General features: G+C 43.7%; 1 long non-coding RNA gene across 2 annotated transcripts in view; it reads left to right on the top strand.

The window, feature by feature from the left end:
• The window catches only part of LOC308038941, a 32,189-nt gene extending 16,682 nt beyond the window's left edge, over window positions 1–15,507 (top strand). Inside the window, exons 1-4 of one of the 2 annotated variants that reach the window (XR_013921972.1) lie at window positions 12,951–13,053; window positions 13,350–13,423; window positions 14,007–14,205; window positions 14,884–15,507. This is a non-coding gene — a long non-coding RNA (uncharacterized lncRNA). Of the gene's footprint in view, window positions 1–12,950; window positions 13,054–13,349; window positions 13,424–14,006; window positions 14,206–14,883 lie in introns of those variants that run through there. The other variant, XR_013921971.1, reaches the window with a different exon arrangement.
• Window positions 15,508–21,479: the final 5,972 nt, after the last annotated feature.

Consider the following 21,479-nt stretch of genomic DNA (forward strand, 5'->3'; position numbering starts at 1 on the left):
ATGCACAATATTGTCCCTTAAAGGTCCTGCAAACACCTGGATTATTCACCGTAAACCTGCAGTGTTCACACCTGGGGGGCAAGTTTTACTGGAAAGCAAGAAATGCAAATTTTTGGTTCAAGCACAAGGGGAAATTGTGTATGTTCCAAAAAGTGGAACATGCACTTTTTAAAAAAAAACACTTCTGCCCCTGAGGTCTGAGCAGAGAACTTCCGAGAAAAAAGTAGTATGTGCTCCACCAACCTCTCCTGCAAAATGTGGACTCCTCAACCCGGGTATTATAGTGTCTGCTGAAACTGCTCAGCAGTGTTTACTCTATTATCACATACCTCTTCTACTATTCATGAATGAATAGCCAAGACCTCCTCCCTTACTTTGCAAAATCAATTTAAAAAATCATCACAGGAATCTGTGTGATTCTCTCCTACAGTTCTTGAAAGAGGTCAAACACAGGTCAGCACGCTGTGTGTATGGGAGGAATAGAGCAGATACCAGGTTATTTTGTGTCAGCACTTCCAGAGCACAGTGTCTCACAGTGAATTCCAGCTTTAGCAAAATAGGAGGCTTTCTAGAGAGCAGATTTTGCCATCAGAAGTTGCCTTTTTTTTTTGAAAGCAAATGCTTTCATGAGAACATAGTGGTTTTGATGATATTTTTAATGGGAAAAAAGTTGCAGTTAGTAACTTTGAATGTCCATTTTTCTTTAAACAACGCAGCATGTACATTCTGTGCATTCTGGCCTCAACTTCTCAACAGATGTTAAATGAAACAACTCTGTAATGTGTGGAAGATTGGGCAGGATTAAAATACACGACCTTGGAAGTGACATTTTTTTTGTCCTCAGACCAAAGCAAATGACATTTAACAATAAGCTTAAACAAGAAATTCAATCAGAACTTTCTGTGTTGTGAAAGTTACATTCAGAATTTCACTCCAAAATTGAGTGAAAACAAATTTCTGAAGATTTGGTTTTTCTTCCCAGAAGGGCACTCCCAGCTTCCAATCAGCAGCATCCTTTGGGGCAGGTTGAGAATGGTTGTGCTCTGCACGCGTAGTGGTCTACTCATATCTCAAATCATCCCTCAAGGTTGCTCACCCTCAGCAAGGCTGTTTTGCCTTTGGCAGCAGAAATGATTGCTGGTGTGTTGTCCACCACCATGCTGCTTTATTAAATGTTGTATGTCCTCAGAGTTGTGAGTATAAATAAAACCCAGGCCAAGCCCCTGAGAGCAGAAATCTTGTTACCAGACAGCTGTTGGAGCCTGAAAGTGCTGATGAAATTCTTGCCGTTCACTCTCAGGCACCATCTGGTGGTCACAGTTCTCTCAAAATCTCCTTTTTTTCCTGGAATATTGTTCTTTAGGAGCAATAATAAATAAAAGTAAAGCTCTCTAATTCATCCTCCCCTGCAAGGCAAGAGCAGCTCTGCCAGGGGTGGAATGGGTGAGCTTAAAGTAATGTGGGAGATGGGAGATACAAAGGGATTTCCAGTATGTGCTCATGCAGTGAAAGAAAGCTGAGCAAAGGAAAACGGATATTAGCAAGTGAGCTAAGGTAGCAGGAAGACTGAAAAGCAGGGGAATCTGTCCAAATAAATTAATTCTTGCTCATTTGCAGCAAGAGGGATAATACATCAGGTGTGTGGTTATCAGGGGTTGTTTCAGATAACATCTTGCTTTAGAGCAGCATCTTTCCTTTCTGTGAAGGAAATGCCTGAGTGTTCCCAGGTACAATGTGGCTGCACAGATGGATGGAAGTACTGAAGGACCTGGACTTCAAACATGAAATGCTGATGCTCCTCTGTACCATACATAGTTATGCTGTGGGACCTCTTGCAGCTTGGTGGGGTAGCCAACAGATATGTGCTTAGGTTCAAAAAGTGCTCAGACAATTTGAAAAAAGAAAAGTTAATTGTGGGCTATTAAATATAGAGATGCTCTTCTCCAGGAGCCAAAACCATTGGCAATCAGGAGAGTGGCTTGGGGGCAGGGAGTCTGAGTACATTTGTCTTGATCTTGTAATCTTCTTTATGCATTTTAAGATTATTGGCCTAGCTCAATTTTTAGTTGCTTCTTTTGCTCTGGATCTTAGAGGTCAGGGGCCACATCAAATTGCAAGCTCTCTGCCCTGTTCAGCTTGTGTTGGAAGCAGTATGTCTTATTTATGTATGTTGCCAGGGCTGATCTAACAAGCATGCAGGGGATAGAGATTAGGGGTATCTACACTGTGCTTTGGGTGCTGTACAGACATATTTTTCTGAACACCTTGAAGGTGAGCTCTGTCCTGCTTCCCATGTGGAAGGTCCTATTAGCTCTTCATGCTGCCAGTCTGGCTTGCAAGGGGGTTACTGCAGTGAGGAAGTGCCTGGAGGACCTACCACTGTGAGTATCTCAGCAGGCTGCACCCTAGCCTGAGGGTCTCTCAAGCTCCTGAGAAGTACCTTCTTAGGAAGGGTACCTCCAAAACTGAGGTAGAAGAGAACTGGTGGGAGACAACACTTATCTGAAGAGGAGACAGTGGTCTAAATTTTCCTGTTGCCACTTAAAATTCCAGTCCCTCTCTTGCTGATGCTTCTGTTCATGATTGAAGTGGAATGGGATCAGAGAACCATGAAGAGTAAACATATTATATTGTTTTGGTTTGGTTTGGGTTTTTTTTGTCTTACATATAGGGATGACCTGTAATGGAGAAGCTGTCATGCACCTGCTTTGGCTCCCAATGGTAAACGAGGATAGCTTTCTTCCAATTATATGGTTGCTGTTTGAATTGCTCAAATCCTGCATCAGTTAGGTCAGCAGGAAATTGCTTGTTCCTTTCCTAAGGTATATATTTAGAGACCTGGACATCAGCTAGGTATATATGATCTTAATGAAACCATGATCAGGCTTGTATGCCTCTGTTTTCCAAGAACCGAACTCAGCTCTAGTGTTTTAGTGAGTAGATTTTTAGCCTAGTTTCCTATGAAATGAGGATTATCTCATGATGATGTGTGTTTATACTTGCACAAGCAGAGATGTGTGTCTCAGCCCTGTAGGTCTGAGCCTCATTTCGGCAGAATTTGACAAAATAGTAGGGAGTTTCAAGGTGTTATGGTAAAGGAGAACAACCCTGCTAACATTATCCGAAGGAAAAGATGGAACATATGACTGGAGAATAGAGAAACTGCACAAGCTAGAATTGTTAACCCTCTGTGGTGAACTCTCCCACACAGCCTTTACAATGCCTGTAGAAACAATACACAGAGCTGATGGAGATGAGGCAGCTGGTGCCCTGTCTGTCCTCTGTCAATAGCTAGCAAGAGTGATCAGCCTCGATCAGGGAATTTGAATCAGTCTTGCCTGTGAGAAGGGCAGTGAGACTAGAAATTATGGGAGATGACATACTATTCATACGAGGGTGTTTGGGCCATGAGAATATTGGTTATGCCCTAATGCTCCAGCACACCTAATGTAGCATGAAGGGTGTCATCAGCTGAGTAATTCCTGCCTGTTCAGAGTACAGCATATGAGTATTGACACATCAGTACTGATGTGACAAGCCTCATGGCTAGACTGTTTTGGGCCTACAGGGAGGAATAGTAATGTTAGGTATCCAAAGCCTTACTCATGTCTCATCACCTGTTGTTGGTGTCTCTTGAGGGTGACATTTGTCGTATAGCTTCCTTCACTGGAGCTATCTAGCCCAGCATGACTCCTTGACCTATGGAAGGAAATACACTATGTGGCAGCACAGTTCATCTACCCAATTTTAGCTTTATATGGGTAAAATGATTGGTGCTATAGAAGTGCCTGGACAACAATTCCTGTGCAGAGCAATCTCATTGCAGGCATAGCTACCAGTGGTGATATTGGTTGGCCCCTAAGAAATCTCTTGAATTCAAAGACACCAGATAGCATTTGCCCTACAGAGCGCACCAAGTCTTGGGTTGACAGCAACAATGAGTGACTAAACGCAGAGCATGTGTTGAATGACTGTGTCAGAGCGAATCAGCAGGGAGTCTTCAATGCAGCTGATTTCCACAGAAGGATTACAGATAAAAAGTGACTGTCTCAGATGGAGAAAGAGGTTCTCTGGATGCTCAAAATCAGGGGAGATTTTGAAAGAGAGATAGATTGTCTTTCTGGTCCTTTGCACTCAGCTACAGCTCGCTCCAGGTACGGTGTCATGCCTTGCACTGGGGGCAGTCTGCAACGTTGGAGAGGATGAGCAGGGGAGAGATGTGGAGCAGCTTTACTTGAGGACTGGTGGGAATGGTGCACAGGGAGATCAATTGGTGGCTTGATTACAGTGTGTAATTACCTCTAGGAGAGATAACGTCAGCTGCTAAGATACTATTAAATCCAGCTGAGAAAGACTTTTTTTTTTTTTTTTTTTTTTTTGTTCTTTCTCCATCTGTTAAAGTTAATTGCATATCTTCACTCATTTAAAAACACTTAACAGTAGTTTGTTCAGATGCTGGACTTGGCCCTGCAGCACAGGACTCAGCAGGTACCAGCTGGAAAGTAAAATATTGCTGATGAACAGGGAAGAAAATTGCAGCATGAAGTCTCTTTCCATTGTCCCTCAGCTGGAGAAGCACAGTTCTGTGCAGCAAGTGAATCAGTCCTGGGGTGAACCTTGTGGAAGGACTGCAGCCAGCTTTTCACCCCCATCTTACCAACCACAGCAGGCTGTAAGATCTAGGACTGGAGGCCAGCCAGCTCCAACTCCTGTCTTTCTGCTTTCTTGGCTGTGGTTTGGCACAAGGTACAAGGGGATTCCTCTGATCTAAGGGGTCTAGGGCTGGATTGGGGAGTTTGACACTTACCTACCACCTACAGACAGACATGGGTGGGCAAAAGGAGGTCGTTTGCTTCATCAGATGTGTTCATGGACTGATGTTCTCGGTAAGATGTCTGTGTCTGCTCTATTCCCAGCAGTCACAGGTGGGAGCAGCAGAAGTGAACTAGAGGACTAAACATCCCTAAAAGTTCTGTTGAAAAGGTATCAGATTTAATAGGTTATGTGTTCTCTGACTATTTGCCTCACAAACTTGTGGTGGAGCAACGTTTAGAGTAGTCTATTGATGCCACTGCGCTCCTGACCAAATTAGAACTCAAGGACAAGACCTTCTTCTTTTTTTTTTTTCCCAAAAAAACTTCTGTCTTGTCACTATTCCTCCCAGTGTCTGTTTTTCCTAAAAAAACTTCTTTTTTGTCCCCATTCCTCCCAGTGTATGTTTTTCAAATTTAGCATTATCATTTGAATTACTGAAAACTAAATTATTTAATGTCTCCCACTTCTCCAGCAGGAGCATGATGGTTATTGACAACGGGACATCGATCATCTTTTAAAAAGAGCCACCAGTATTAGGCAGGAGAAAAAATGATTCAAGAGTTTACAGCAAAAGCTGAAAATATCACTAATGAAAGGCCAAGTGAAATATTTTCCTAATGAAAGCCTCAACATGTAACCAGCAGCTGTGTGCTTTCAGAATGCCTTATGCTCGCATTGTTCTGATTGTTCCGAGCTAAAAGAAGATCTTGGACTCACAATGCAATTTAATTGGTGTCCAGATGGTTTTGTGAACAGTGTTGTAGAGGCTGCGTTTGAATAAGCATCTTCTTCTTGCCTGAAAGTTCTTTAAATAAAGCACAAATGCAATGCATAAAAATGACATTGGCTTCTGATCACCCCATTCTATGTAAACCGATTAATTAAGTTTTCAATGGAGGTCAGAACCAATGAGCAAAACACTCATGAGATGAGTGTTCCCTCAGAGTTCCTCTGAGATGCAGTAATTTTTAGATGTGTAAAAGCTATCTAATAATCCTTCATTTTATTTTTAGCACAGATTTTCATCAAGAAAAGTAGCTAGCATGGGGAGAAGAGACAGATTCTGCCCCCTGGCTAAAATGGAAAAAAACTAGGAAATCTAGGACTGCAGGTGGACTTTCTGGGAGAGGGTTGGGCCCTGAAGAGCTAATATACTGAAATACGTTGCAAATATTGTTTGCATTTTTCTCTATTTTGTTGTCTTGGCACATGGAGGCATTTGAAATCTGCTTTACCAAGACACTGAACTTCTGTTAAATCTTGTATCAGGGAAATGATAATGACTTACACATCTTTCTCCTTTGCTTACAATCAATTGTGGCACATGCTCATAATGGCTGCTGGTCTGGTATGCCTGGATGATTTGGGTAGAACAACTTAGGCAGCACAACCCAAGAAGGCCACAAAATCCTCATGGCATATAGTTTTTGCTGTCTCCAGTATAAAATATCTGTCACTAAGCAGGGCTGTCTCAGAATGTTGAGGAGGCATTTTGGGTGGTGACTAGGGTAAGAGCCTGGGAGCCCAGTAGGTGGGCATTTAAGTCTCCCCCAGTTGCTCCTGGTAATGCCCCTTCTGCATCAGCTCCTCTCTCAAGATCAGCCACTTTCACAGCAATTCTGTCAGCAGGACCATGGCTCCAGGATCTCCTACTCATCTCCTCAATTTGTGCCCAGCCTCAGCTCTTACCGTAGTCGCTGATATGCGCGTTGGTTCACCACATTTAAATCTCCTGCAGTTGCTCTGTAGCAGCTGTTGTGCTCATTTCTGACTGTGATATAGAGTGCTTGGGGAAAATATTCCCAGAGGTAGCTGGAGGGTTCCTAGAGCAGAACATGAAATGAATGTCAGGACTTCAAAGAGTAAAAGATGGACTAATGTTACAGTCAGGTGAGGATGTTTCTGAATTAGTATTCTTAATAAACTGGAGGTTTGGGAAGTAATTTTTCAAACTTGGATAACCACAGGTTGAGAGGTTTAGAAATGAAGTTTATAAATGCAGTTGTGGTGAAGAAAGTAGAATGAGAGTTGGGATATTCTTTGGATTTAGTTGCAGATGTTCATTCCTGCTCTGTAAGTCAGCTGTTGGAGGCACTGGTGTGCTGCTTCAAGCACTGTGCTGCTGAAGTGGCACAAAGCTGGACTGTAAGGTCTGCAGGAGTGCACCTTTTTGCACCAGGAGTGCTGAGATGTTTGATTTTGCATTGTGTCCAAATGCCCCACTGTGGCTCTTGCAGCGCTGTTCTCACTCATTGTTTTTTTCCATCAGCCGTCATTTCTCTGCCAGCAGTAGATGACTGTATGCACTCTTGGCTGGGACACTTTGCAGGGCTCTGTCCAGTGGCTCATTAAATTGAGTTCAACCATATGGCACTTTCCCCGATACACTGTGGCTGTGTAAAGCACCCATGTGTAATACCCTGTGCTACCCTAGGACTGGCTCAGCAGAGCCTGTGAGGCCCTTGAGGTGAGAGGTGAGGTTCTGTGCCACTAACAGAACTGCTGGAAGGAGGAGGGTGGGTTGGTCTTCCCTTGATGGCCTTTCCAGAGTGGAGCTTTGCACCAGTTCCTGAGCATAGGCCAATTGCTACTGCTTCCCCTGTCCCTCTGATGATGGCACCTGGGTGAAGAAGTGCTGGCCACCAGACTTCCTGCAAGGACTTCAGCAGTACCTCAGGGTTCAAGGGTTTAATTTTGTCCTCTGACCCATATGATGTACCTTGTCCATTTTTAACCTTCGTAAGAGGAACATGAATTGTTAGTTATTACCTTGAGTTTGCCCAGTATAATGCTCAGAAGGTCAAATTCTTTATCTCTTCTCAAATCTGACTATACATGGCTTGAAGGTGTATATCCTGGTACCTGTGGTACAGAGGTAAACATATGCTTTTGGTTGCAAGTGAGACAGCCATAATAAAAAAGAAAAAAATAAACATGAGAATCTCTTACTTCAGTAGCAGACATGATTTGGGGTTTCAAAGTTTCCAGCAGGGTGGAGGTGGGGGATCAGCTCTGGCTCCTATCCTGCCCCACAGAGCATGGGAACAAAAGCAGATGGGCAAAAGCAGATGTCAGATAGCAAATTAAGTAATACATTTTTATCTCCTTAAAAAGCAAGCTGAGTTCATTGCTATGGGACCTGAATGAGAACACATATTTTCCTAGCTCCTAGTGTGTTTTTTGACATATCTAAGAGTCAAGGGTAGGCAGCTGGGGAGCCTGGGTTTTGGGAAGGATGAAAATCCATCTGCTCCATGGATGGACTCAGGTCTGGAAGAAACTTTATCTCTAGGGAAATTATCCTTAGCTGCTTCCTAGAGGTTGTTAGTGCTGTTGGCTTTCTTCTGCAAAGCACTGATGGTAGCCGCTGTTTGAACTTTGCTTGGCAAAACAAACACAAAAATATGCATATATGAAAGCACCGTGTCTCCTTGCCCTTGGCTCAGTCTTTGTACCTTCATTACAGGATTGTTCCCAAAGTGTCAGCTAGTTACCCCTCCTTTTTCCCAGAGCATGGCTAGTCATTGCCTTTGGACAAAGCTCATTGAAACAGAGCCAGGGTGAATCGATGTCAATCAGCATGCAGGGGAAAAGTCCTGCTTCACTAACCCAGACAGGACTCCAGCAGAGACATTCATCTCAGTTTCCTGGCTCTCTGGGGAAAGTATGAGCAACAGATGCTGAAAGAGCTTGTGCCACTGAATTTTTAAAATGTACTTTATTTTACCATAGAACTGTGAAGCTTGAGAATTCAAGGAGCAGGAGACAATGCCTCAAATTTGTAAGATGGGCACAAAGCTTATTCTTTTGTAAATTATAATATATTAGGAGTCACTTCTATTTGCCATCTGGGTTTTGAGGCTGAAAATGCAGTATAACCAGCTCTGCTGCCAGCACAGGTTTTGCACAGATCAGTTGGCATGAGCAGCACAGAGATCACTGCTGCAGAGCACATCAGTGCTCAGTAAGGATTTTGCAGGTATGCAGATATGATTCATGCTTACTGCAGTCTATGAGTACTTGTGTACTAGAGTGAAAACACTCTCTAACAGTGAAAAGCTTCCACAAGAATCATGGTAAAGCTTTTAAATTACCCTATTATAATGTCCAGTCCAGCATGGGGTGAGGTAAGGAAGGGTTTTCCAAACACTAGTCCCTGAAACACATTCTCCCTCTCTCCTGTCTATGGCTGAAGACCAAAGGCTGTCATATCTGTCATGAGAGGACAGAAGTGTAGAAAGGTCTGAGTCTGTGAATCGAGGAAGGACAGCAAGAACTGGAGCAGGCAGCAGAGAAACAGGGCTTGTTGGCATCTCGCTCTGACTTGAAAAGCCTGGGCTGTGAGTGGGAACGGAGCCAGGACACCATCTGTATGGTGTGAGGCTGCTGCGTAGACACCTGTGCTGGCACGCTTGCTGTTGAGCCAAGATTTGCGGTGTGGTGTTTGAGCAGGGGAACAAAACCTCACCAACTGTCCCACCCTAAGCTTCATTGGCACTTCAGCCTCAGCCATTTGGAGCTCCATCAGGTTGAGATAGTGCCCTGCAGGGATGGTCCAAACTGCTAGTGGGCCTGCTGCTAAATATCACTTGGGTGTATTTCTGAGCTAAAGCCTGTTAATGGCAGGAAGCATGGGCTGGACTGGGTTGATACTGCTGTAGGTGTAACTAGGCTGTGTTTTTAAAATGTTTTTTACATTTGTAGGCTCTATGGGGCCTGTAGTCCTGCTATCCGTTGCCCTCTGAAATGATGGTGGTCAGTAAGGGGTTCTTTGTTCACTGTTGCAGTAAGATGAGCCATGAACACATAATTAAAAAAAAAATACATAGAACACAAAGAGTATCTGTTTCTCTGATGGGAATTGTCCCTGTGAGTCCTTTTCAGATAAGAGAACTCACTTGAGAGGGCACCCCTAAATGAGGACTGTTTTCCAACAAAAAGCACATATCAGAGGAAACCATGCATGGAGACAGTCCCCTTCAGTGCTTGTAATCCTGTTTTTGTAGGAACAGCTGTCCCCTTATTTGAGTTCTGTTCTCCCTTCTGAAGTCAGTAATATCTTGCAAGGAGTTGAAAGATTAATTGCTCCAAGGAGAACAAAATTGCACCAAGGAGAACAAGTTATGCATGTGCAGTGGGGTGCTTTTTAGTTCCATGCACACTTTAGTGGCTTATGCATACACAGCCACTTCCTTGGTTTCCCTGCTGATACTGAGAGGTGACCACTGCACATTCACCTCCATGTACTGAGGAGCCAAAGGAATGGCAGGAAGATGTGCCAGGGGAGGTTTAGGTTTGACATTAGGAAAAGGTTATTCAGCCAGTGTCACGGCCCCAAGCCTAACAGTGTTCAAGAAGAGACTGGATGATGCACTTGGACACATGGTATGAACTGTGGGGTTGTCCTATACAGGGACAGGAGTTGGACTCGATGATCCTTGTGGGTCCCTTCCAACTCAGGATTTTCTAGGATTCTATGATTTCTGCCTTGGAGCTTGGGAGAAGGAAATGCCATGTGCACAACTGCTGTGCCTTGGGAATTGCTGCACATGGGAATTGCCATAGAAATTGATGCACAGGCAGTAGGAAACTCCTGCCACTCTCCTCTTTGGGTGCCCTGGGGGAGGCTTTGGGGCAGTCACAGCCTTTCCCTCCTCTCAGAACTGCTGGCAGCTGGAACAGCCTGGAGCTGCGGTGCTGCCCTGCTGCACTGTAAGAGTCACTGTCATGCTCTTCACACAGCAAAGCAGAGCCTGCAAAGAGAGAAGTAACGCAAATAATCAGCAGTATCTGCCTTTACCTCCTCTGTGTGTTACCCAAGACCTAAACCCCACTAATAAATATAAAATGAACAAGGAAACATAGTGTGAACCCTGGAAACTCTGTTTTGCTTTTCAGAAATTGAAGTTTCATCAACTGGTTTGCATTGACTATTTTTTTTAACAATAATAGCTTAAAATCTCATAAGAACATCCGAGGAAGATGCAAATATAGATGTGACCCTTAAGATTTTTTAGTAGTAATCCTAAACCCTGACTGGTTCTAAGTGAACTGAAGACTGCTGGGGATTTGCATTATACACACAAAATAGCAATGGCCAGTGGTCAGTCTTGCTCTGATCACTCATATTAAGGGAGATGCAAAGCACCATAGTGGCTGCTTTATTGTCTTGAAGTGTTTCAGTCCTTTCTGTCCGGCATGTCCATCTACCATGTCGTACCCATCAGCAGGATGTCTGACAGCCAGGCTCTGGCTGATCAGTTGCAGGTCATCCTACAGAAAGTCAGGGTGCATTTAGCAAGTGCCAGGTTTGTGGCCTCTTGGGAGATTAAATTTTCCAGACTGCAGCTTTTTTTGCTAATCAAACACTATTTTTTGTGAGAGAGCCCATATTTTGAGGACAAAGAACAGTGCTCAAATTATTTCCTGATCTCTTATTTTTCAGAACTGAGTCTGTCCTTCCTCCCTCCCTCTCTCCCTCTCTCTCTTCCTCCCTTCTGCCCAGCATGACCAAAATCATAGCTCTTCACATCCGATATGAATTAATCTCTCTCTTTTGCAAAAAAACAGTCCTCATTGAGGACATCTTGGGGGACTTAGCAAACAAATGTGGTCTTCTCTGCTGCCTCTTTCTGAGAAGCCTGCAAGCAAAATGATAAAACCCTGCAACTAAATCAATAACTCTCCAGCATTTGAAAAGCAGAGTTCCCAGGGCTCGCACCATATTTTCTCACTCATTACTGTTGGATTTTAGTAACAAGACAATTCCCAGTCACCTGGCAATGCCAAGGCAATGCAGACTGGTTATGCACAGAATATTGTGTTTCTGCTGAAGCAGAGTGCGCAGCGAGGCGAAGAGACGTGTATCCGTTCCAGGAGGAGACAAACTGAGCCGATGCAAAGCTTGCTAAAGTTACCCCTTTCCAGTTTTTGACAAAGTTGGATGAAGCAGAGTGAGCTTGCAGAGGCTCAAACTTGTCCTGTGGTTGCAGTGAGCTTGAACTTAAGAACTGACTTAATGATGTGCAGCCATGGCATAATGCATAAACCAAAGGAGTGGCTATTGCCCAATAAATCTCCCAATATGAGAACTGGACATGGGAGAGGGGAAAACTTGCAGGAGATTAGCTTAAAACAGATAAAAGATAATATGTTTTTACACAGCAGGTAGCAAACACTGTTGTACCAACAGGTTTTACAAGATCCATTAATGGATGCTGAAGGGAATAGGCAGGACTCTTTCTCCAGGCATCCCAAAGGCTGTGCCTGGGGATGCTGGAAAACTGCCAGCTGTGGATCACAGGAAGGCCAGACACACGTGGTCTGTTTTCAGTGCTGGAGACAGCACCAGGCTGGTTGCACCATTGGTCTGGCCCCGAAGGACAGTTCCTATATATGTCAGACACTACACAAACATGTCCCAGGTGTTGCCTGCAGCATCTCAGCACAGACAGCTCACAATGAAGGATTTATCAGTTCAGATTTACCAGCCTGGACTTTTTACTGAGCTCATTCAACTCATGGATTAGCAGCAAAACACCCAGTCCCTATTTCACAGGCTCTTTATCAAGCCTTCTCCCTGATACCTTTCCAGAAACCTGGTAAGTTTAAATAGACTCATGCAAAATGAAGTGCAAAAATTGCGTTAAACAAATTAGGTTTAATCATGGGTAGAGAGAAGAGAAACTTAATCACATACACTGGGAGTCACAAATAACCTCCCCAAAGGTGAAATCTTCTCTTATTCAAAGTCACCATTGTTAGGTCTGAATGAACTAGGTAGTGTCATTTTCCTGCTAATCCTGTTGTCCCTTCCCTTCCTGCTGTCATGCTTGTGAGAGAGGAAAAGCTGGTGGAATTTCAAGAGATAGCTTCTTCTCCCCCTCATCGGCTGTGTAAATAGGATGATGCAGAAAGGGTCAGAAACAGAAGCAAGAGAGTGACTATCACACCTAGCTGTTTTCTAGAGGTCTGTAAGCCTCATAGCTGCTCGGAGGCATTTACCAGTGTCCCACTTTCCCCCTCCACAGGCCCTGAAGAAGTGGCACTGAAATAATCTGGTGAACAATGGACATGAGGTGCACCAGGTGCCTGTCACATGTGGGCATGTGCTGTGGAGACAGATGGAGGGTCCAGCTTGCTTCGTTTCTGAGGGATGAAGGAATCCCAGTGATGAATGCTGGTGTCATGGTTTGGAAAATTTTTCTGCTTTGCCTGGCACAATCCAGCAGCGCTCTGGTAAATTAAACCCAAAAGCTTGTTTTGTGGTCAGGGCCATGATGAAAAGTTTCTCATGGGAAGCTTGATGTGAATCCTCACAAGTTGCCAGCACCTGAGATCTGAATCTCAGAGAGGTCTCTTGTGATGGGGGAAAGTGGTGCAAGGAGAGAGGTAGTGTCAAGATAGGCACAAGGGATATCTGCAGGAGGCAATCACGATGATGTTTTGTAGGGAGGAAAAGGACTGTCTGCACATGCAAAGCAAACCTTAGAAAATAAGTGGGTATCCAGGCTGTTGTGTTTCTCTACCTGTAGAAGCTGCCGGTGCTGCTGGACCAACAAACGTCAGCCCTCTAAGAACCGGATGAAGGGACAAGCAAAGCCCCATGGTGAGAAAGGCTTCCTTTGTGACTTCTTTTGTAAGACAGTGAGCCATTTAAGGCTTCAGCGTCTTTTGCAAAAGCAAAATGCTGCTGTAGCTGTGATTGCCAAAAGTGAAGTTATTTCTCTGTCTTCTGTTTGCCTTGTCTGGCAATTGTTAGGCAGTAACTGGAAATGAGTAAGGGAATCCTTTTCTCTCTTAAAAACAAATCATGTTTTTGCAGCTATGAAAACAAGTAATTTTCTTTAGAAGCTTATGTTCTCTTGAGTGGCGAAATAAACTCCTGCACAGCCTAACAAACTTGACTTTCGCCAAGCCCAGCCTCTCACTTTCAAACTCTTTGCTTCTCCCCAGAATGAAAAGGTGTTATTGCAAAACTTTCCTGATTTCTATATGCTGTATGTACTGGGCTCTGGTTTTGTGTCAAAGTCCAGCTGTTTGCCACCATCATAAGGAGCTGACAAACCCTCTTCTAGTCCCTCCTCATTCCCTAGTTATTAGACAGCACAGTGATGCTACATTAGCAAAGCCATCCAGATGTTTGGCTTTGTGGGGCATGTTGATTAATTGGATTTCCATTTAACTTTCAGGATTGCCTACATGGCCACCACAGTTGTGGGGAAAGTAATGGTGCACACTCTGCTGAAATTTCTCCCTGACATCTTAAACCAGGAGAGAAGTGTACTGGTTGCCATGGTAATTAGCCACCCTGCAAAAAACAGGTGTTTTCTCTGCCTTATGAAAACCATTTCACCCACCAGACACTTCTGAGCAAGGTGGGCATTACAGGTAAGTGTTTAAAATTGCTGTTGCTTGTGCTGTCCCTGGGCTCATCAGCTGTAATGGTGGGAGAACTTCAGGCTCAATTCAGGAAAGCCAATGCTTGAACAAGCACAGACTTCATTGAAACATCTGCCTAAATGTCTTACAAATTTGGACCTTTGTAACAATTTCTTCTCACCTGGGCACCTACAACAATTCAGGAGTGGTAAACTCCTGGCTTCTAATCTGTATTTTTTTTTCCTGCCTTGGGAAGCAAAGAAAAGGAAAAATGGAAACAGCAAGGCAGTTTCTCTGCTGGTGTCTCTTTGAGATGCTCCAGAAGAAAAGAGTTCCCTGACGCCAATTAACTCTCGCAGAGGATCTGCTGATTTTGAGTGGAACATGAAATCTCATTGAGATAGAAATAACTCTTTTATGCCTGTCTCAGTTCTCAACACTTCATCAAATTCTCGTCCTGGACTCCTGCCAGGTCTTTTCAGAAATAACAAAACGATTATTCTTAGCACCAAGCTAGGAAGACTTTCTACTGCTAAAAAAGCAAAACATACCCTGCATTTGTTGCAATTTTACCCCTTGTTTTCATTAACAACTCACTCATTCCTGCTCTAGCCTGGTAAATATATTTATGATTGTACAGTTCATCGGATCTTTTTTCACCTTGTATTTATTTTTTCTCTCCTACAGTGCTGAAAATTGGATGATGATGAACGGAAAACAAGTTGAAGGCAAGCCAAGGAGAAGCAGAGCAACAAGGCAAGCATGGTGGAGAAGGAGAGACCCACCAGAGCAGGGAACACTGAGTCTCATTTATTTTTCACGTAGTGAAAAGACAGATGGAACATGGTCTGGGAAGCTTTTGGAGGAGTGTCCTGCAGATTATAAATAAAGGGGAAGGAGACAGGAAAACTGGTCAGAAAGCAAAGGTAACAGAAGCCAGCAGGACTTTTGGATTAAAGCTCTGCCACAGTTTTGCAGCTGGAACTTTTTTCCCTCAGAGTGAAATGTAAATTAATCAATGCCACCATACTTGGTAAACTCCTTTTCTGCCAAGTTAATAATTTCAGAAGCAAAACAAGTAAGATACAAAGAAAAATTCCCTCTTGGTATTTTGAAATTAAAAATTAATTCCAAATATCATTCCTTGGACATTCCCCTTGTTTATAAAAAATTAAAAAAATGATTGCACAAAGTAAAATGTCTGTTCCTCATTGCTTCAGAATTTCACTGAACTTAGAGAAACATTTTGGTATTTGTTGGAAATATTAAGAGCATTCTGGTCAGGGAGGAGTCTGAATAACCTTCTTAATTTTGGGTGCAGGCATTGCCAGCAATGCAGGAATAAATATTAAGGCCCTTGGTTATTTTCTTTGCTCTGGAAATCCCACTCTAACCTGAGGCTGGGCCTAAAAGCAAAACTCTTGTGATGGGGCTTTGGGGGCTGGTGCTGTTCTGGACAAAATGTGATGCATGTGAGTTCAAAATGTTGTTAGATGAATGAAGGGAACAAAAAAAAATGACACTTCTGGCTCTGGAGGCTAAGAGAGGTTTGTATGAAGTATTGCTGCACATTTGTCTTATTTTTATACTTCTCCTGCGTAACCTGTTTTCCCAGTGCCAAAGAGGGTAAGGGATCTGAAGCATTTTTGAACTGACCATGGAGTCACTCTTTCCATTCTTGTTTTAAGCTTTTATGAAGAGAGAGAAAACAGGTTCCCCTTAGCTCTTACTGGCTGGGGAGAAACAAGTGATCCACGCAGGTTTCCTACTAGTACTTTTCCAGGCACACACAGTGTCCTGCCTTGAACATCATTCCAGTGAAAGCATTAAGCCTATTTATGGTGCGAATGAGACTGATGAGAATATGAGAATGGTGCAATCAGAGTTAATTAAACATGCTGAAGTGATGAGTCTGGATTTCCAACACCTACATAAGCATACTGAAAATGAAATGAGGAGGGAGAAATCCTGTAGGTCTTGTGTGTGATACGAAGTTTTGAGAGGCATCATTAAGACACACCAACTACTGGGCCTTTTCAGGGAGAATGGATTTAATACATAACACAAGCAAGTGAAGCAATGAGTAATTTAGACTGGAAGAGACCTCTGGAGCTGACTTGATGAAAAAGAAATCCTAACAAAAGAAGAAAATGAGATATAAACAAGATTTTTATTCTGTGGTGTGAAGTGGTTGGCACTGAAGTTCTCAAGCCCTTGACAGAATGAGGTCCCCTTTGTCCTTGTGAGCTATGTTCCTGGAGCATATCTTCCTGTCCAGTTTTGTATGAAAACCATCTGTCTTGCAGACTCCAAAGGCACTCTGAAATGTGACTCAAATCTTGGCAAGAGGAATATCTGGGGGATTTTTTTTTCAAATGTGGACTCCCACCTTGGATTATAATCTGTGTGTGTTCATGTTCAGTGTTGGGTGTCCTATCTCCTCTCAGGGAGTGTTATGACGTGTGCTTTACAGCTGACCAAATTCCTCAGTGTGTTTTAGGGCTGGGCCTGCAGGGACTTGCAAATCTTATTTGGGACTCTCACCAGCCCTTTCCTCTCTGCACTCGCTTTGTTCCCATGGGGGCCATGATAAGATCTTTTGATATAAGCAGTATGAATGGGCAGACCCTGTTCTACACCTTTCCAAGTGAGCACACTGAATTCAAATTGAGACATTGAAGGGTGTCTGAATACTCTTTTTTTTTAATTATTATTATTTTCATATCTCTGGCACTGCTGTTTCATTGGGAAGAGCAAGCCTCTGTGTGAGATTATATTTGCTGATCTTTCTGAAGGATATTTTAACAATGCTTCAAAATAAACAAAAAAAACCACTGAAAGGACAGAAGGAGAACTCCCCCGACAGCTCACTGTTCTGCCCCTTGAATCTATTTAGGCTAAATTTTTCCCATACTGAGAACGAAATTTCCAGAAGTAAGTCCTTCTGTTGCAGCAGAAACTGGAGGTGGTCTGGCTTCCCTTGGGGGGCAAAGAATCATAGAATAGTTTGGGTTGGAAGGGACCTTCAAAGGTCATCTAGTCCAACCCTATGCAATGAACAGAGACATCTTCAACCAGATCAGGTTGCTCAGAGCCCCGTCCAGCCTGGCCTTGAGCTTTTCCAGAGGTGGAGCATCTACCACCTCTCTGGGCAACCTGTGACAGTGTCCTATCATGCTTATTGTAAAAAATTTCTTCCTTGTGTCCGGCCTGAATTTCCCCTCCTTTAGTTTAAAACCATTACCCCTTGTCCTATGGCAACAGGTCCTGCTAAAAAGCCTGTCCCCATCTTTCTTCTAGGCCCATTTCAAGTACTGAAAGGCTGCAATAAGGTCTCCCTGGAGCCTTCTCTTCTCCAGGCTGAACAACCCCAACTCTCTCAGCCTGCCCTCACAGCAGAGCTGTTCCAGCCCTCTGATCATTTTTGTGGCCTCCTCTGGCCTCTCTCCAACAGGTCCCTGTCTTTCCTGTGCTGAGGGCTCCAGAGCTGGATGCGGGACTCCAGGTGGGGTCTCACCAGAGCAGAAAGATCCCACCAGCTATGCACAAAGCTGGTCATGTTTGCCTGGTAAGACTTAACTGCAGTAGTTGCAAACTGCCTCTCCCCACTCCCACACCAGAGACTAGGATAAGACAGATTTCCTGGAATTAGGCTGGTTTGGGGGTTTTGTTCTTCTAGCTACAGGGACTCGAGTAACTGGGAAGCTGAGCCAGCTCAAAGCATCCAGGTGCATATCACAGGCAGCACAATGCGGTTTGCGCTGATCTTGTGATAGGAACCAGCATGTTTCCTTTCAAGAGCCTCAGCATCCTGGACCAGGGCAGCATCTCTTGTGCTGTTGGATTTTGAAGCAGCCCACAAAGAGGACCTCAAGGTCTGATGCCTGTGTGTCACTCTTCTTCCTGTGCTGCAGCAGCTGAGGTTTGCTTCCTGACAGCTGAGTACATGAATTTTTATATCGGCTGTGCAGGTGAGGCAACTAAGGAGAGGTTGCTAGGAATGTAGCACTTTCAGAGCAGCGCACACCATTAATCCCATCCTCCCCAGCACAGAGATAGTTCAGCATCTTTGTAGATGAAAGGAATAAAGCTTGTTTGTTCACATGCTTTCCCATAAAAACAAGGATACTGTGATTTTTCTTGGTGGTAGCTGTCTCCCTTAATCATCCCTCCATAATTTTTTTACTCCTTTAGCTAGTTTCCACCAGATTTAACAGTAGGGGACACATCTCAAAGGTTATACATTCAAACAGGGTTTTCTCCCCCGCCATAAAGAGGAGGCCATGCAGGGGAAACATTGCAGGAGTGGTTGTCAGTGAAATAGCTGAAATCTGAGGTTAACCCTTACTAGGTATTAAAAAATCCTCAGATAAGAGATGAAACCTGTTAGCAAGGTATGTAGACTCCCATATTAAGGGTTCATTAGGGTTTTTTTTTACCCCTATTTACACTTTTAGGGGACATAACTCTGCCTCGTGCAGCTGAGAAGAGGTGTGAAAAGGAGCACTGGGAGATTCAGTACTTTAGGATCAGCCTCAGTAACTGTAATTTCCTGGGGATTGCTCAGCAGGTGGAACAGCGGTGGCAAACCACAAAAACAGCACATATAAATAACATTTGAAAATTAATCATCCCATTTCCTGCAAGTGATAAGAAAATATGCCTTATTCGTGAGTAATTTGCAGTCAATCATGGCAATTTCTAATATCTAAATAATAAGTAAATTAATTATTTGGCATTATTTTTAGTTAACTGATTTACTGTAATTGCAATGACTAAATAAATCAATTACTTAAAAAAATAGAAGCCCCAGACAAACACGGTAAATCAATTACTTACTGTTTAATGGGAATTACTTGGTGTTACAGAAAGCAACAGAGGAACAAATCGTTTTATGACATCAACAAAATTCCATCACTGTCTGAGGAAAGGGATTTCAGTGCAAAGTTACATCTTTAACTCACAAGATAATGTAATGAAACAGTGAGAATGTATGGCAGCCATGAGCCCAGCCTAAACACCATGTGCCATGAAGTGACCAGCTGGGACATGGTCATCTGAACCATGGATGAACCAGGAACAGCACTTGTTACAGAAAACCTGTGACAAAAGATAGCATTTGTGATTGCCTGGATAAATACCACTTAGGCTGAAAAAACAAATATGGTGTTAGAAATCATTAGAGAAGGAGTGAAGAAGATACTGGAGAACAGAATTGTTACGGATATGGATGGGGGTTACTCTTAGTCCATGCCTTGGACACTCTGTGCAGTTCCTTGCCTGCTCATCTTGGGATGGTTTATTAGGAGACACTTCAACACATGCCACTGGAGGTGCTCAGGGTCTGCCGTGGTTTCAGTGCAAGACAGCCATGGATGCACAGTTTAGGACTTTTTGGCCTGGATGGAGAAAGTATACGTGTGTGTAAGGGAAGAGAGGATTACACTGAGGGTTACTGAATGCACAGGATAAACAATGCCTAGGATATCCCAGCTGAAAACTGCAGAGGAAGTGTCATCCATCTTGCCCCATTCCCCATGAGCACAAGTGCAGCCATCTCTGGAGACACAGCACTGTGGGGCAGAGCCCCTTGGACAGCACCCGTGTATCTCCTCCCCATGCCATGCAGCAGCACAAGAAACAAAGCCTGGTTTCCCACCGGCTTGAGCATCACTGAGGCAATAACCTCAGCAATAACCTGCTCTGCTGACAAGTGGCTAGACCCAGGCTCCATGTGTGCTGGTGGCCATCGGGAACCCCTGTGCTCATGGACCCTCCAGCAATCACCATAACTGCTGAGCTCTTCCTGGCAATTTCCCCTCAGAGGATGTGCTCAATTTGCATCTCTCTATCCAGCCAGCTACTTTCACACAACTTGGATGAATTTAATTATCTTCTGGAGCTCAAATTATGTCTGACGAGCTTTAAATTGGGCAGCAGCTTCAGTATTAGTCATGAGAAGGTAGAAAGACAGATGAGTGATGCTGTGCAGTGTGCAAACCCTGCCTCATTAGGAAAGTGGGGTTAGAGCCCACCAGAGCTTGGTTAAATAGGCACATTATTATTTCTGGTCTCCTGGCCACTCTTCTCATTAGTGTTATGACCCACTTTTAAGTTTGTTTGCTTGGGATGCTGAAAAAACAAGCTAGAATCAGAAATTATGAAACATTTTACCCAAGGCAAATGCCACTTCTGTATTTTTGGATATGTTATGAACTATATGTATGAAAATAATTTCCTTGGTGATGCAGGAACCATCCCAAAACACTGAGTAAGGAGGGTTACACAGTCCAGCACAAAAATACCCAGAATATCATTATTTGTTTTGTGGCTACATGTTTAAAATAAAATTGCTAATGGGAAAAAAAATACCATTTTCAATGGGGTATTCTTCAAAGGAAAACTCATCTGTGTCTGCGGCATTAAGGTACAACTCCTAGTGATGCTGTGACTGCCTCTCAACCTGAAAATCCTGTTCAGGCAGTTCTGCCTCCTCCAGCTGGCCCAGGAACTCAGCGGGAGTGAGACCAGCTCCCTGCTTTCCTCCTGAGCATCCACAGCTGGGGAGACCCTGACCTGATGGGACTTGATAGCCTTCCTCCATGAAGAAATCCATGTGACCTGCCTGAAGGGATAGCACAAAATGTGCCCAGGGGGTTCTGCTCTCTCCTGGATTTTATTCCAGCCTTAAATTGCCCTTGGCCATACAGACAAGAAGTTGTTTTCCCAATGTGGAATTCCTGGCAAATGCAGGTGTCTTTTCATAGGGAAGCAGTTGCTGCTGCTCCTGATATCAAGGCTGGGTCTGCCAAACATATAGTCTCTCCTCCAAAGCACTGGGGATAGGGGTGAACCTATAAAGGAAGAAATAAGAGTCTTTAAAAAAATTGTTTCACCTCTTTTTATCTAAAGCAATCAAACCACTTTAGCTGAAGCCTTCTGCAAGGCCACTTCTTGAAGAAGGTGACTAGACATGCAAAGTTTACCCAGGCTGTAAAACACTGGGAAGAAGCACAAATAACTGGAATATCTAGTTCCATAATAAGAAGCACCACATTGCTTTGCCAGTGGACAGTGCTGCCAGGAACAAAGGTGTCATAATCACACACAATAGATACATGTGATATATGTGATATAGTAATAGGACCTGAAGGAATGGCAGGAAGATGTGCCAGGGGAGGTTTAGGTTGGATTTTAGGAAAAGGTTCTTCACCCAGAGGGTGCTGAAGCACTGGAACAGGACCCCCAGGGAGGCAGTCGTGGCCACAACCCTGACAGTATTC

The sequence above is a fragment of the Nesoenas mayeri genome, assembly GCF_963082525.1.
Source record: "Nesoenas mayeri genome assembly, chromosome: 3".
Classification (NCBI taxonomy): domain Eukaryota; kingdom Metazoa; phylum Chordata; class Aves; order Columbiformes; family Columbidae; genus Nesoenas; species Nesoenas mayeri.